The sequence below is a fragment of the Panulirus ornatus genome, chromosome 67 (genome assembly GCF_036320965.1).
Source record: "Panulirus ornatus isolate Po-2019 chromosome 67, ASM3632096v1, whole genome shotgun sequence".
NCBI classification, from domain to species: Eukaryota; Metazoa; Arthropoda; class Malacostraca; order Decapoda; family Palinuridae; genus Panulirus; species Panulirus ornatus.
This window is the reverse complement of record NC_092290.1, coordinates 1,355,439-1,373,410: the sequence shown is the minus strand read 5'-3', so window position 1 is coordinate 1,373,410 and position 17,972 is coordinate 1,355,439. Positions and strand designations below refer to the sequence as shown.

Here is a 17,972-nt window from a genome sequence, read left to right as displayed (position 1 = left end):
CTAGTACCTTGCCAGATATATCACCCCCCCTCACCTCTCTCTCTCTCTCTCTCTCTCTCTCTCTCTCTCTCTCTCTCTCTCTCTCTCTCTCTCTCTCTCTCTCTCTCTCTCTCTCATTCCTGATGGTTTTCAGGTACACTTTAGGCCGTGACAGCTTCACTGATGCGGATGCACTGTACCTGCTAGAGAACAAGGCCAGTCACTCACTACCTGAGTGGAACATGTTAAGCGGGTCATAGGAAAACCTTAACGTCTTACGTCAGTATATCTGGGGAAACTGGTCCGCCTTTAAGTGAATTCATTATCCGCCAGCGTTGTTCCTGACTCCAGGCTTCACAGCACTCGAAATATCAGACTTTTGTTTTGGAGGCAAGGCCGTCAGCCGCATGTTTACTGCGTTCATTTTGAGGAGGCAGGGTCGTGAGCCGGTTGTTTACTGCCTTTCTTTTACAGAGGGAGGGAGGGAGGGCCACAGACCGCTTGTTTCCTGCCTGCCATTTGGGAGGGCGGGGCTGCTGGCCGCTTGTTTACTACGTTCCTGTGGAGGAGGAAGGACCACATGCCAGTTGTTTGCTGTCTGCCTTTTGATGAAGTCTTACTTGTCTTTGTATATATATATATATATATATATATATATATATATATATATATATATATATATATATATATATATATTCCTAATTTTTTCACTATCGTCCCTCTCTCGCTTATCTCCTGTTTTCTTTATGAGACTTTGTGTATATGGTATATGGTTTCAACTTCTTCCCCTGTTCCATCCCACCTTGACGAGATAGAGGTGTGATAATAACTGAACTGTTGTCATTAGAGTTACTATATCAACAGTAAGAAGTAAGAGAGAAGATACGGTCATAGTCACTGTGTGCGTACATTATACATAATACATGATCTGCCTTCACCTGTGTAGGTCCGGGATGTTGTGGGATATTATCTATGTATGTACCTCTCTACCATCAGGTTTTGATTTCATATTGTAAAATTCTGGTGTTCGTAAGAGAGGTAGACCTTGCAGAGAAGCGGATCAGTCATGTTGAGGAGGTTTAGAAGAGAGCGTTAGGTTAAGGGCGAATCCTTGAGGGCAACAGCAATGTTTTTGTCCACTTTAAGAGCGATGAATACCTTGCTTGGTACACGTGTGGCCCAGTAGGCTGCTGCTTCCGTCATGGACGACGTCTGGTGACGCACGCAGCCCAGCAGTCACAACGGAATGGTTTACGCGTCTCTGAATAACTTAAGGCGGATTAAGAGCCCGTGTTGGGCTCGTTAGGGCGCAGAGTAAACACGGGGAATGGCTTCCTTTCTCCGTGCCCCCCGTCTGTGTGGCCCCTGGGCCGCTCTCGTCTGAGACATTCACACGGATGTCCTCCTCTTATGCTTCCTTTTCACCGTCGTATTAAGACATCTCAAGCGTCTGTTGTTCAGAGGCCAATTAGACGCCTGACTGCCTCTCCCACGTAGGCTCTTCTGGATCATGCTCGCCTGCCTCTCCTACGGTCTCGGGTACTCTCCTGTATGAGAAACTACCCCAGCTTCCCGTACGCTCGTTGTCTCTCTCTCGTAGTTTCCTGTAGAAGAAATTGTCCTGAACCTCCGAGTGTCCTCAGGGTCTCTCCTTTAGCCCCTGCAAACTAGTTTGTCCCGCCATCCCAAGCGGTCTCCGGGGCTTTCCTATAGTTTCCTGTAGAACGGACTTCCTATCGTCCCGTTTGGTCTCAGAGCTCCGTTGCTGCACACTTGCCACGTGCTGACAAAACAGAAGAGAGAATCTTGGTACGCCGTCAGGAATGACGGGCGTTGTCTCCTCCATATTAGTAGATTTATTACTTAACCGTGTACTGACTGAGTTTACTGTGTGGTGCACCGAATATACCGCAGAAACATTAAGATCCTCCCTAGAATATGACGGCATGATATTTCATTACAGTGGTACTGAGGCTTAGCTCAGAGATCAGGTCATCATCATACCCCAGGAGTCGTAGCGTTGTGCTGAGGGTCATACAGTCGTGGTCACGGGTACAACAGGCGTCCTGAGGGGTTCTACCTGACCTCATTTTGTTCTTCTGGTTTGGCCATATCTGGAGGTCACTTTAGAGACTTACTAGTTATAAACTCATTTCACAGAACGGGAACATTCTAAGAGGAATCTGTTATAATCTAGAGTCATGATTCATTTGGTTTCATTCCAGAGGTATAATTTTGATAGTGTGAGGGTAAAGCAACTACACACGAATGTCAGAGTTTCAGAGGAGTACAGGAAAAAATATTGGAGAAGGGAATGGTAACCACTAGACGGAGAGTTTGACTGTGAAAACAGAACATGAGAAGTTATGTGCTTCATTATCTCGTGGGTTATCAAGATTTGTTTAAGATCAGGAATACCCTGAGACAAGGAGGTTTAGGAGTCACGTGGTGGACCAAGCCGTCCATAATGATGTGTCTCTAAGAACAGATAGTTTTCAGGTTGGAGTCTTGTGTTCTGAAGTTGCTGTTCGAGATTTCATGAAAATAATTGGTTCAAAAAACAAAAACACAAAACTCCACAGTATTCATACCAACATAAACACAGTACATGGCAGTAAGAATCACGTATCATTTCCATGATGTTTGTGATGTAACTTACATGTTTCATTACTAATGTTCTGTTAATTACTTTGGTTTTTGAAGTGCGAGAGATGATCGCTGGAGGGACTTTACATCATTAGTTAAGGAAAAATGCTACAGTTCTTCCCGAATAGTTTTCCATTCCTTGTAACAGAAGTAATTTTACATTTTGACTAATAGACGTGTTTTATTCTGTAAAAATGCAAGAAAAAAAGCATGAGCGTATGTAACTCAGTGAGCAGGCTCCTCTCTTGTAACTCCTACAGCCCCTCCCACACCCTCCGTGCCTTCCCTCAGTAACTCCAGCAGCCCAGATATTCCCTCCTCCTCAGATAAGTCAGCCTCGGAGGAGGAAAGGCTGACTGTCCGAGTATCGTCAAACCTTTGTCTTCTTTTTTGAGTCAACGTTAAATTACTGGCGAGTGACTTTTGCCGGTACTCCCCCAGTTAAGCATGCCGCACCTTCCCATCACACGCAGCCCCTCCCCATCACTCGCCGCCCCTCCTCATCGCCTGCCACCCCTCCCGATAGCATGCCGCCCTAGGTCCCTGCCTCTCTTGACCAGAGAGTCCTGGGTGAATCAGACTTTGAGGGATGCAAACATTAATTTATTTCTATGCGGTTATGGGAAGCCTTTAATGTCCCAGTCTGCTTGGTCTGGCGCCAGGAACGCCTGCACCTGTGTTATATAACATATAACACTCCTGGTGCAACATAGGGCCGAGCGCTGCGCTGGAATTCTCTCTTACCGGGAGATGTAAGGGTTAAGTTGCGGCCTGGAGGCACGGGTCGAGAGCCCCACGTTGGCCAACCTCATCCTGGTAATTGTAATTAATGAAGCAAACGGGACCCAGCGGGAGAATAATTATTCCTGAGTGAAGGCGGGCGGACGCGTATGATATATGGTACTGATGGTTGTTTTCTTCCTATTTTTAGAAGTGTCAGGCGGGCATTGGAGAGCGCGTTGTGATGTCTAGTGTTGGGTCATGTACCCACGCCGGGAACCAGCGGCTGGGGAATCGTAAACATCCTCCCCTCTGGGAACATCAGAGGCTTGCGTCTCGAAAGGTTTAATTATCTGTGTTTTTAAGAAGTTTACTGACTTCGTTTTCTGTGTAACTTGTTTTAATGTTTAGGTATTAATGGTATTCATGACTGCTAGATTTGCGCTTTATGAAACATGAGTATCAGGGTCCCAGGCAGCGGCGTTATGCAGGTTCCAGGGAAGGTACTGGTAAATTACCACCCTGGTAGATGGACGACCTGTCAACGAGGGCCATGTTCCCTGACATGACACCCCTAGCAGGCCTCCGGTCTATCACTGAGGGCCATGTTCTCGGACGTGGACACCCACGGTGAGCGCATTAGGCTTGTTTGTGAGGGCCATATCCCTGGACATGGACACCTTCGGTAGGCTCATGGTGTGTTATAGTAAGGGCCATGTCCCCGCACGTGGCCACTCCTTGGAAAGCTCAAGCTTAATTACAAGCTATCGGCTGGTTAAGTCTGTCACACCTGGAGTACTTTACCCCAGCCGAAACCGGTACCCGCTAACCTACCAAACGGTGGAAGGATGAACGGCTAGGTGAGCTGCGCGCTGCCTGTTTGCGGTGGGGGTCGAACCCTTCAGGTGTGTCCGTCAAAAGTATTTTATGTAAATGTTTGTTACAAAAGCTGTACAACATCTTTATGTGACGCAGGGAAGGGTAAGGAGCAGCTGTGGTGTTACCTTTTGCACAGCAGATGTCATCTGACGTCGCTGGCCAGGATGTCCTGGAAAATGAGGAAATGTTATATATAAAGATGCAAGCTAGAAAAAAGTTTTAAGCAAACCTGCAAGATGCCAAACCCATCAAATCCCACTATAGGGAACATCCCACATCCCATCCCCTCGCCCCAAGCGGCATCACTTTGAAGGTTCGTCCCATTGATTTTCGTCCCCCCCCCTCCCAGGGGGGCGGATTCTTGCTGACGCTTAGGATGTCACTTGTGTTGTTACCTGTGGTAGGGCAGACGTCAACAGCTAACTTCTTTGGTGAAGTCAGCTGTTACTACCTTTGGTTCAGTAGAGGTCAGCTGACGTCATCAACTGGGACGTAAGGTCAAGGTCAGCAGCAGACAAGGTTCTAGGAGGAGATACATTATTTTGGTGGATATTGTGGGTGTGGGTGAGGCAGGGCTGGAGGGATGTGGCGCTACAGAACCGCGGTAGTAATGTTGTAGAGGACATCCTCAGACGTGTTATGATGACGTCAGTACAGGTAGTGAGTGACCCAGGTAACCTCCCAGGCTGAGGGAGTTGTGGGAGCAAGATATTAGAAGGAAGACAGAAGCGGCGACACTTGAGCTTGTGGTGTGCAGTCATTCAGTTCAAGGATCTGTCTTAATGAACTGGAATTTCATGTCTGGTTACCACTGTTGCTGCGTTCTATCACACGTTTGTGCATTTAGGGTATTTACAGTCAAAATGAGTATATGAAAGTATTTCTCTCCCTGTGTGTGTTACTCCAACGGCGAGAGATGAGCGAGCATTATGCCACCGAATGCCAGACCATTACTAAAGGAAGCGAATGGTACGGCTGGTAACTGAGGCACAAATGTCTTTGTCGAATTTTCGGTTGCCTCTTTAACTTTTGTTTCGTTTTTGTTTAGCTTTTCTTTTAATCTTGTTTTTTTTTTTGTCAGTCGCTTTTATTCGTTTTGCTTCAGGACTTCAGTGAGCTCCAACCTGACCTGTGTTACAGTAGTATGGCCGGGGACTGTGGACCGAACCAGTCGTCTGGTCCAGTATTGTAGCTGGGGACTGTGGACCGAACCAGTCGTCTGGTCCAGTTTTGTAGCTGGGGACTGTGGACCGAACCAAACGTCTGATTAAGTGCTGTAGCTGGGGACTGTAGACTGAACCAAACGCCTGGTCCAGTAGTGTAGGTGGGTTGGGTATTGTAGACGGTGCAGGCACCTGGTCCAGTACTGTAGGTGGGTACTGTGGATGGAACTAGACGTCTCAGCCTCTCGCCGTAATGACTTCCATTGAACTTCAAAGTATGTTTGAACATCACTGTTTATAAAGCTGAATTTTTTATGCCCGTCATCAAAGAGGTCTTGGCTGGCAGGTCGGATAAATCTCGGGTATTTGCTCGTCGCAGATTGAAACCTCATTTTATGTCTTAAAATTGAAACTGATTTTGAGAAAGTTAATCTTGGTCGTACAGCTGGGGATGCCGCTGGACGGAGCCAGTGAGTGAGGCTGCAGCGTCATAGGTACTCGCTTCACTACGTCAGGGACATGGAATCACAAATGAGCTCAGAAAGTTTTTACATGATATTATTTTTTATCATGAGTAATAAGAAGCTTTTCATGAGAAGAGGAACTCTTATCAGCTTAATGTTGTGTTAACTTACATGTTTTCTTACATAAACATATCTTGGCTTCCATCTCGCCGGAAGTTCACATATTCAAATATCTTGAACGACAGCTTTCGTCAGACATTTTTCGTCGACCCGTAAATAGTTGTAGGTTACTAGTGTGCAGCAGTACCACATATATAACAGAGAAATCAGTGATAGAGACCATAGTCACGCTAGGTGACTTAGTCATACTGTAAACCGTAAATTATTCATAAAGCATTAGAGTGATCCCGTACGTACACGAGATAATTCCGTACGTACACGAGAACAAGTGAAAGTATTCCCCTCAGGCTAGGGAGCCTCACCAGTCCATTCCTGGGGACTGCACTAGTACTGCCCTAGTCTCCCAGTCCGTGCTGGGGAACTGCACCAGTACTGCCCCCAGCCTCTCAATTTCCTGCCTCATTTCTTCCTGATTGACTTATTTGCCAGAGGAAATGTTTGCAGGCCAGCTCTGTGATGGACTGAGTGCGGCACATACTGTGAGCCAGCTCACCACGACATGGCCTGGTGAAGCACGGGCCAGATGGTGAGCCCAGGATCATGGTGACAGCGTGGTCGAACTTGTTTGGTGACGTAAATTGGAGAGAGAGAGAGAGAGAGAGAGAGAGAGAGAGAGAGAGAGAGAGAGAGAGAGAGAGAGAGAGAGAGAGAGAGAGAGAGAGTCTTTTGCATTTAAATTAGCGATGTTGCTTTCTACTGTAATAAGGGATTACTTCACATGGTTATTTCATCACAAGATCAGACATCAGGCAGTATGGTGTTACGGCTGAAAAACACAGATTTTCACGTGAGGATCGCTCTTTTATTTTTGAAATGATTGAATTACGTTCTATCACTTTCATGATTTGTCATTTTTTTTCTTGTAAGATCGACAGAATTAACTTCATCATCGTCATATGCTGGGGGAATGTTTCGTAGGTCATAAGATGCTAAGATGTGGCTACAACACCGTACGGTGGATCTTCCTCAGCCCTGACCCAGCCACTTCGTCAGTATGGGTAGCAGTCATTTCCCGTATATAGCTCTCAGTAGTGATGGTTAGTTCACTTATGTGGTGGTCAGAAATGGTTCTTGGTTCATGTCTTCGTGACACACCCTGTAGACCAGCTTTACACTAAGGCTAGTTTGCGAGAGCAAGAAGATTGTGTGTCATTTGCCCGTACATCAACATTCTAGTCTTAGGTACAGTACAACGTTCGGGCAGATGTATGCCTGTTGAACAAGTTGAACAATCAGTGTTGAGCTGTGATCTGTGAGACAAAATAACATTCGATGATGGCATTTGCTCCTGGGTTGATCGTGCGTCCCTCCGCGCGACCCTTGCCACGCTTGATACTCACAGAGAGTGACGGAGCTGAGTTAATTGGTCCAGTACACGTAACACTGACTTGAGTGGCGAATCCCTATCACCATGAAGGATGCCCACAATTGCACCGCCATGACTGACGCTGACGCTGGCTCCTCTGTAGGGCTGTAACAGTCCTAGACTCGTGAAAACTTTGATTAATTGACTCACGACACGCCAGGTGAGACATGTGCTGCACACACGCCACATGAGGCACACGTTACTCACACACTAGAAGGGACGGAACGCAACACACAAGGATGGAAATACGTCAAGGATTCAACCACTGGAGTCAGCCTGCATCACCCTCCAGGAGACATAGCTTTCAGAACTAGAACACCACTAACCACGTCCCCTAGACGGTGGTCACGCACGTAAACCTCACTTCTAAACCTGCCCCACCCTCAACTGTCACGCAAAATCTCATTCCCCTCCAGACTGTTCAGTCAACCCAGCCTCTCTCGGTGTCACTTTGAACAAACCAAGCTGGAAGGAGCAGGTCAGCACCATTATGGAAGCATCCAGCCATAGTTTCTATATTCTTCGAGTCCTCAAGGCACGCAAACTCCCTGTGTACTCGAGAATATCTGCACGACTTTCATTCATTCCAAACTCACCAATAACTTTCCCTGCCTGGTCATCCTCCCTGTCCACTACACAATATGGGCTACTAGAAAATGTACAGAAAATGGAAGGCAAGATCATTTTCGTTTCCTCTTACACCGCTAATCAAGAGATGTTCAACACTTTCCAACCATAACTTGGACCTTATAAAACAGTTCAGGAATAATCTGCAGCACCACACTCACCACCGTCACCTCCTTCCACCTGAGATCCCTCGTTCCCGAGTTGCTGTTCGACACCACTACCACATCGAGCCCACTGATTATTACTAATACGAGATGATGAGCACATGACTCAAACTCCCGAGGTGAGACATCACACCATGGGAGAGACCTGTCATACTGGACGAGACACATGAAGTACATGACAGTAAATAAGTGATGAGAAACACGACACAACGAGGTGAGATGTACACCATACTGGGTGCGACACTCCCTTGAAACATGGCTGTCATATGAGACAAATTGCAGACTTAAGTGAGACACTTAAGACACTCATGTGAGAGACACGTATCTTGAGTGAGACACGACACACATGGCTTGAGGAGCGTATCGCACCCAGCGGGAGGCGTGGGTGACTCACAAATGAGACACACTACTCAGAGGGAGGCGCACAACACACACGAATGAGAAAGGTGATACGATACACTCACCGGAGACTCGCAACGCTGTGAGTTAAACACCGTGGGTCAGCCATACATAGCACACTCATGGTATACGCTCTCGGCAAGCTATTTACAGTACACTCGCGGTACAACCCTGGGCGGTGGCGAAGGCTGCAGGTGTGTGTGTGTGTGTGTGTGTGTGTGTGTGTGTGTGTGTTCGTCATAGTCGTACGAGTTCTCTCCCAGCTCAAGGAGAGCTGGCCGTAAGGGCCGGATGGCATACCTCCGCGAGCTGTAAAGAAATGCTAAAATTAATCTTGAAAGAAGATGGTTGGCGGCTTCCAAAATGTCGGGCTACTGTGGGGAGTCTGGCTCAGGTTACGTCTGATGTGGATTGCAAGGAGGAAACTGGTGTTAATAGAAGTCGTAGTTCACTACATATGTCTATAGATATATCAGTTTACTTGTGGCTGACAGCTGTGGTGTAGTGGTGTGGGTTACGGGCAGGAGAACCCGGGAGTGAGGACACCTCATCATACAGAAACTTGAGCCAGTTCATCTCTCCCAACCTGGACTCTATATGTTCACACGCAGTAAGGCGTGTGGCTGTGATACAGCAGGGTTGCTCTGTCGTATGAAACTAGTAACTCTTAACCACGTATAGTTGTTATTTGGCTTTAATGTGTGTGTGCGTGTGTGTGTGTGTGTGTGTGTGTGTGTGTGTGTGTGAATCAACAGATTCAGGCCCTCCAGGCTATCTTCTAGTAGCTCCTTTGGAGGGTCATGGGCTTTCGATCCCTTTTGGAATCAGCTAGAAGTGTGAAAATTATGACCAAAAAAGAAAAACGTGTGAGGACAGATCCGGATCAAGTGTCGCCATGATGGACTGGACTGATGTTTTCTTTATACAGTTTATTTATGTTCAGGATTTTTGTCTTCTCATTTTTTTTCCAGAATCGTCATTACAGAACTTTGTCTTTAGGAACCCTGAATTCATCTCAGTTAGCCCACACAGCTATATAGGTGTAGAAGGCGGACATAACCTTTTCGCATGTATGTGTCTGTGGTGAGGACCCAAGAGGGAAGTTGGTGTAGCATGTCATGGTGGTGATGTGGTGGAGCCACGACCCAGCCACGGTACTGTGGGTACTCTCCACCAGTTTATTTTCGTTCTCCTTGGCAGCCGCACGTCTCGCTATCCCGATGCCATTTTCTTCCTCCGATAAACACTTGGCACTCGGGGACGTTGACCCGTTACTGGTATTTCAGAAGCTGGGTATGAAGCCCCGGAGCTCCGCGCTCGTGGCGTGAGGTAGTTGAGTGTGGCTGGGTTGACACCCTCAACACCGTTCTTGCGCACTGTGTCGTGCCGCCTCTCGTAGATATACCAGTTTGCAGGACATTGAACAATATTATCAGTGGCATGGCTGTCTTGATTGTAGTACGCCTGGCCTCTACTGTAGCATACCTAGTACTAATTGTAGCATGCCCTGCCCAAACTGTAGCATACTTTCTTAATTCTTGCTTAGTTCTTGTTGTAGCGTGCTTAGCCCTAAGGTTATCATGTTCACCTATAGTTTTACGTCTTGTTTTCCCTAACAGTGGTAACTTAGCCTCTTACATATGCTGCTTTGGTTGTGACTCTTGCATCCTGGAAATGACCCTGAGTATCCGACCCTTGACTGTGCCTCCCCCTCCCCCACCACCACATTACGATTCCTCGTTCCTGGTCGTACAACAAGCTATCTTCTTCGACTGTAGCCGTTGGCCCTGACAAAAGCCCCGGGTCCAACCTGATGCAGGTCAAGTTGTCAGCCTTGCCTGTCGTACCCCAGCTTGTGTCGGCGGTGCCGGATAGTCCTCTCGGGGCTCCAGCAGCACCCCGGATCTCGGTCCTTACTGTGGTACCCTCACCTGTGGCCGTGGTGCCAGGTGGCCTCCCAGATCCCTGCTGGCACCACGCTGCTCTGCACATTCTTGGCACCACTGGCCGCAAAGCCGTCGTCTGTCTGCGCGGCGCGGCTGTCGGACACCGCGGCTCGTAGCTTGTAGCTGTACCCTGGTCCTGTAGGGTACAGCTATATCACTGTCTTGTGCCCATCTCTTGTACTCAGGTGCAGTAATCTTCACCTGCACCCACCTCTTTTGGCCAGGCATCTGCATCAGGGCACTGTCTTTGCAGCTGCAACTAGACGTCGAGGCCTACAGCTGCGCCCTGGCCTCGTGGCCTGCAGCTGCGCCCTGGCCTCGTGGTCTGCAGCTGCGCCCGGGCCTCGTATCTTGGTGTGGCGTATAAGCCAGAGACAGCATGTTTAACCTGGCGTGCGACTCAACCTTACGCAAGGAAAGTCAGGTAGTTTTCGTAACTTGTAGAGTAAACAGGAAACAGGTCAAGTTGAAGTAATGAATATTTTCACAACCTTAACAGCTGTTTCCACGTAAAGTAAGATACGCTTGTATTATATGACCTGAGACATGTTTACCAGCTTTATTATGAAGCTTGTGAAGTCGTCCGCCTTATGTTTACATGAACACCATGAATACCCCTTAAGTAATCATTGCCTACGCCAGCTTAAAATATACAGGTGAAGTGTGCCATAAATATAGAGGTGAAGTGTGCCATAAATATACAGGTGAAGTGTGCCATAAATATACAGGTGAAGTGTGCCATAAGTTCGTTTAAACATAAGCTTGACTTTATTACACACAAGTAATCCATGCATAAGTAATTATGTGTAATCCTATGGAAGCCGAGCTAAGCCTGTATGAACTTGACGGGAGTCTGGGCCAGCTTACCCTGAGCCTGTCCACTCTATACCAGATTGTGGCAGGGGAGGCTGCCACGGTCATCTCGGAGCTCCACCATAACTCAGGTTTTAGTTCTACCCCGACTACCTGACGTTACCCCAGGCCATCCAATAACCGTATACACACATTATATCCGTATGAGTCTCCTGCAGTACTCAGGAAGCTGGCCATGACCACCGGTCGGAACCACAGGTCAGAAAATGTTCTTTTCGACCATAGTGTCAGAAAACCTACGAGTGAACCTTTGAGGAATATTTCTCGTTTGGCTCCGTGTGTTGCCCTTGTTGGTAAGTTAGTACAGAGAGGGGAATTAACTTTAGCGAGGCTGTATCATAACAGAGAGAGAGAGAGAGAGAGAGAGAGAGAGAGAGAGAGAGAGAGAGAGAGAGAGAGAGAGAGGGTGAGCTTTAACTTATATCTTCATCCACCATCCTGCCTGATGATGGTCAGGTGGGTGTACACACAAGGTGTGCCCCTCAGCGGCCCGGACCTGCGTGTAAAGATATCCTGTGAGGTTTGTCACGGGGCCAGAGTAAACAGACGGGGCATCTGTTTTGGCGCGAGTTTCCTTCCTTGTTCCCGACTGCAGCAGCGACAATGTTCCAACAGCGATAACATCCCCGCCTGCTACACACTGTCTAAAAACCACGGCAACACTGGGTCGCAAACTGCATACATTGCTGTGTGGCAGAGGGCTGCATCTTGTAGTGTGTGGCAGAGGGCTGCATCTTGTAGTGTGTGGCAGAGGGCTGCATCTTGTAGTGTGTGGTAGAAGGTTGTATCTTGCAGTGTGTGGTAGGGGACTGCATCTTTGTATGTTGATGGTAAACCATATCTTAGCAGTGCTAGCGGTGCCGCAAGGAGGCTGGCCACATGAGGCAATGATTGCGGTGTGCAAGAGATTGGTCACATGAGGCAGTGCTTGCAGCAGGGTGCGGCGCTTGGCAGAGAACGTGGGACCTCCAGTAGCCAGCGGTGCACTGAGGTGGGTGGTACCTTACATCTCCAACCCATTTATAAATAAACAAGGCACGCCACTTCATGTTCAGGCTGGACACAAACCAAGTCTTTGTGCAGTGTCGTAGGGAGGCACAGCTCCCTAGTTTGGTGTACGCAGCTGTGTATCTCAGAGCATTCGTCTTGGCGGTGGCGTGGAGTCCTGCACATCATGAGTTCCCCCATGGTTCTTTGACTTCATGCTTAATCTGGAAATCGTAGTAATAGTATTCTCTCTCCTGGCGACACTTGGCAATGCGACAATTTGTCACAAGGTCGCCTGACAACAGCGCCAAACCTTTGGGTCGAACCTCTGTTATAGCTGAAAATGGTTTCCGAATACCTTGCTAGTTTCACTAAGTTTCGCAATATATCGAGTTATATTTTTAGGACAGATGCCACCTGAATCTATAATGTGTGTGTATATATGTTATGTGTCTATGGGAGAGAGAGAGAGAGAGAGAGAGAGAGAGAGAGAGAGAGAGAGAGAGAGAGAGAGAGAGAATCATTCTTAGTCAAATGAAAAGAAAAGCAAATAAGAATTTACTAAAAACATCAACCAAAGTTTTACTCGGACATGAACGAAGAACCACAATTCCTTCGAATCCTGGTCGTGGCACTTGTTACTCACTCAACCCAGCTGTTCGTCCTCCCACCAGCAGTTGGCTTAACCTAGGGTATATATATATATATATATATATATATATATATATATATATATATGTGTGTGTGTGTGTGTGTGTGTGTGTGTGTGTGTGTGTGTGTAATTTCCCGCATTAGGCGAGGAAGTACTAGGAACATAAGTAAAAAAAGGGCCTCATTCGTTCACATCCATTTTCTTCTTGCTGTCATGTGTTATGCAACGGAACCAGTCTGTCATATGTACTTGTATGATAGAGTGGGAAATAGGTATTTTCCTCAGAGCATATGGATAATCTCTCTCTCTCTCTCTCTCTCTCTCTCTCTCTCTCTCTCTCTCTCTCTCTCTCTCTCTCTCTCTCTCTCTCTCTCTCTCTCTCTCTCTCCAACGTAGTTGTTTCATTATCAGCAGTTGGTCATGACCCGCCGTTGACGTGTACCGCCGGTCGTCCGGCCAACTGTTCCCATTCCCTGCACGCACAAAAAATTGATTTATGTATAATCTATTAGAAATGGGTGTCCGGGAGCGGTAGAGACAGCGGGGAAAAAATGTGTGTCCTGCGTATTAACTTGATTGATATGTGTGATGGAGAACATAGCTCCGAGAATATTAGTTAAGTATCGTGTGGTCAGGTGTGTCGTCCTGTATGTGTAAGTGAGTTTGACCCTCAGCTTTCACATTACTTCCATATCGTCCGTCCGTGAGTTACTTAGAGAAAAAGGACTTGGAAAAGTGAGTGACCCACTACTGAGAGAAGCAACATTTTTAGTGTAAGTAATACGTAAAGTATTCAGACGACATCAAGACCAATGTTAAGTGTTCATGTCCCTCTTACTGTTGTACAGCTGTGGGTGGGGTAGAAGATATGATTATAGTATCCTGTATAAGAATGTAAATACACCGCCTGAGTGATCCTTGCAACAATATATATATGTATATATATATATATATATATATATATATATATATATATATATATATATATATATATATATATATGTATATATATATATATATGTGTGTGTGTGTGTGTGTGTGTGTGTGTGTGTGTGTGTGTGTTGGTGTATTTATTGGCTATCAGTCAGTAGTTGAGGATCCGGACCATACATCAAAACAAACACTGTACAAAAATTGATTTCTCGCGGTCGAGCCTCGTCAGTGGCTATATATAGTGGGACGAACCCCTGGCTGGCCGCGTTCCCAGCACCTTGCAGGGCTGTGTCAAACCCAGCCAGCTAATCTGCGCCGGGGAACCCTCTCTCCTACCCTTACCTCCAACTTGAACTGTAACTTAGAGAGCCGTCTGCAATATTTAACCTGCTGCCAGGGAGGTACATGCTTAAGGGAAAAAAGAAAATAGGGTGTTGGGTTGATGTTTTCCGCCATAGAATCTTAAGATGTATGTGGCCATTGTTTGTGGGTAGGAGGCAGGTTCTCTGGTTTGTGGTGGCACCCTGCCTCTGGGATGTGTGTCGTTCACTTATATTTGTGTAGTGGTATTGTAGGAAGTGAAATGGTTTATTTTTATGTGTGTAACACTGTTGTGCCTCTGGGATTTGGAGTAGTCTACTTCTCCTTGTGTAGCAGATTCAGGCTCCGGGATGCGACATGGTTTATGTCTATTTGTGTAACAATGTTAAGGCTTGGTGTCTGGCTGTGAGATGATGACTTCTCTATATTTGTGTGGCTGGAGGAGACAATGGCTCACATTTGTTTTTGGAGTAGTTATTTGGCTGGTAGTAGAATTGGTTCCCCTCTGTTTGTTCCTTAGTTTTATGGTTGACTGTACATGTATAGTTATTACACTTGTTTATATAGTGGGTGTATGGCCAGGGAAGTGGAGAGTCACCGCCGGAAAGGCTGTCCTGCCTTCTAAAAACATAGGATGGTTGACATGGTCTTCTTTATGAATTAATGTCTGTACAATATACGTTAGCTAGGACGTCCAGAATACCTTCATTAACCGTCGTAGATAATGAATGTTATATTACAAGTATGAATTAACAGAGGTCGTGGTGTGTGGTATGTAACACAGCCAGGAGCCGCCAGGTACAGAGGCTCATGGTGTCTTGACCCTCCGGTCATATATCGCGACGCCTGACACTAATCTTAACATGCTGGCCAGGTCAACTGTACTGCCTGACCCTCTCCTTACTGCTCTCGGGAGGGATCATGACGCTTCCCACACGTGTATATATATATATATATATATATATATATATATATATATATATAAGCACCCTAAGCCAAGTACCCATTCATTGACTATCCCAAGGGAAGGATGAATAGCTAGGTTAACTGCTGACCGGCTGCCGCGGCCAGGATTCAAACCTTTGTGGACTCGACCCCTCGCGGCCCGTGAGTGGGTCACGGTCAGCAACGCAAACCGCTTCACCGTTTGAGTATGTGGTGGTAGGCTGGCTCGAATGAGTGTGTGGTGGTAGGCTGCCTCAAGTGAGTGTGTGGTGGTAGGCTGCTTCAAGTCAGTGTGTGGTGGTAGGCTGCCTCAGGTGAGTGTGTGGTGGTAGGCTGCCTCATGTGAGTGTGTTATCGTTATGATAGTCATGTTAGTGGCCAGTACCTGTGCAGGGGAGGGCATGACGTCACGAGCCCCAAGTAGCCGTGCCTCCACACCCGCGTACGTACGTACGGTAGTCTGGTTCAGGAAGACGTAGTCATCATTCGTCAGGCCAATCATGGTAATGCAAGTGTCCCACACATGTGTGTGTCATTATGTGAGGTTGGTGAATTCTGTGTGTGCGTGTGTGTGTGTGTGTCTGATTGTCCCACATGTGTGTGTGTCATTATGTGAAGATGGTTATAGCAGGTTATGGATGGTTATGTCTCATTATTCCTCATATGTTGATGTGATTATATGAAGTTCTTTATTAATGTGTGAGCGTTTGTGTGTCAGTGAGTGTCCGACATATCTGTATATTGGTATGTAAGGTTGGTTATTGCTGTGCGTGCGTGCGTGCGTGTGTATCGGTGCGTGTCGCGTTGTAAGGTTTAATCCAGTGACGCAGAATTAGCAGCGAGAAAAGAGACTTTACCGTGTTTTACCGCGGGTTAATCTGGCTTGATTATAACTAACGCAAGCGGCACCACTAATGAGTGTTCATTACTGGGATGGAGTCATTAGCGGTGCAGCAGGAATCGTAACTGATGGCAACTCAGAGAGAGAGAGAGAGAGAGAGAGAGAGAGAGAGAGAGAGAGAGAGAGAGAGAGAGAGAGCGAGCAACTCCTTGTTATTGCTGTTGTTATTCAAGGGAGTGGCTATATCACTGGCCAGAGGCTACCGTAACAACCATGCTACACAGGACTTTGAATCCCCTGACGGAGGTGCCGGCGAGGTGGGCGCTTCCCTCGGTGTAACGTGGTGACAGGTTGGCGGTCTGCAGCTTGTGCGCGTATGTCGTCACACTTTGTCTGTATGACCATCAGTCCACCTGAGTGTGCGTCTGTGTGGGTGAACATTCACATCACTCAACATTTAAATCCTACAATGATACAAAACATTCTGGACTTCTCATACCACGAATTGGCCGTCCAGAACCCAGGGTCATTTTTGTTCTACAATAAACGACAAGTCTGACCTCTGGCACACACATCACCCGTCATGCCCTGCCTCTCATGCCTGGTCACCAGCAGTCAGGTGGCACCTCACCTCACCGGGTAATCCTCCACTCTTGGTGATCAGTCATGCCGACTGGTATACACTAACCTGGCTGGCCTCTCGTGGACTTCACCTCAGTGGAGAAAAACCTCCTCTTTCCTCACCACAACCTCATCATAACCTCATCATTCGTCATTATCATCTGTGTCTGTAGGATCATAGTCCTAGTTGTAAACAGTTTTAAGGAAGATTTTATACTGATTTTTTTCTCTTTCAGGTGAGTGAGGCTGGTGATGTTGTCGCGTCTTGGAGGTAGGGTAAGTCTGTCCCTTGCATCAGTTGTTCAATCTCGCGGGTTGGCTTCACTACTGCTTAACATCATCTTTCATTATACATTGCCTTTTTACTATTGTACTGTTGACTGAAAGATGAGAATATTCTTGGCGTTTTTGTTAGTATGTTTGAAACAGTATAATGTTCACGGTGAAAACATTAGCGGTTAGTTATTGATGATATTTCTTGCCGGCAATACCAGCGTTTGTAATGGTATGTACGTACCTGTGAGTCTCACAACTAAGTCTCTCGTGAACTTGGTTTGATCGTGTCAAGACATACATCATCATGTCAGCCGTAGGTGAAGCTGCCTCACCATCGTGGAGGTATTGTCTGCTAGGAGGAAGTCTCTGCCAGAGCCGTATTTCAATCTTTAATTTGCTTTCTCTTCCTACAAACGTGAATAATTTGCTCTAATTGGATAATTGATGGTGAGTGGCTCGTTAATTACTCTCCAGTCATAAACATTTAGAGAAAGACAGTGCTAAACTTGTCAGGATCTAAAGGTGACTTTACTTACTGGAGTCGTTCGGTTCTCGCCCCTCCTGGAACAGCGGTGGACCTCTTCAGTTCTGAGTACGAGGAGGTTGGGCCATTAAAGAGCTCCAGTATTGTTGTTACCAGCGTCTGAGGAATTTCATCTTTATTGCAGGAAACTGTAGTTTTATTGGGTTATTATAGTGGTAGAGAGTAACGCCTGCCCTATAGTAGGTTGCTCCAGGCCAAGGGTCAGGTGGGCCCGCCTGTCACGGTGACGAGAAGTGCTGACAAAATTTAGATCAGGAGTAATTTCGTGCACTGATGGTAACTCTTGACGTAGGTTTTGCTTTTCACTTCCACGAGAGGGGAGCGTTGACGCAAACTGGTATGCAAGACTGACTAGGAAACTGAAAGTGGAGAGCGAAGCATAACTGAGTATTGGAGGAGATCCTCAGGCGGAATGTGAGACGCAAGCCACTGCCACAGCTTCCATA

The 17,972-nt window shown here is 46.9% G+C and overlaps 1 protein-coding gene across 13 annotated transcripts in view; it reads left to right on the top strand.

The window, feature by feature from the left end:
• LOC139747051 (uncharacterized) overlaps positions 1–17,972 on the top strand; it is a 1,040,326-nt gene that overhangs the window by 10,911 nt on the left and 1,011,443 nt on the right. Inside the window, exon 1 of one of the 13 annotated variants that reach the window (XM_071658825.1) lies at positions 16,964–16,982. The exons of the other annotated variants lie outside the window; for them this stretch is intronic. The gene's annotated coding sequence lies outside the window, so the exon portion shown is untranslated. Of the gene's footprint in view, positions 1–16,963; positions 16,983–17,972 lie in introns of those variants that run through there. 13 annotated transcript variants of the gene reach the window in all.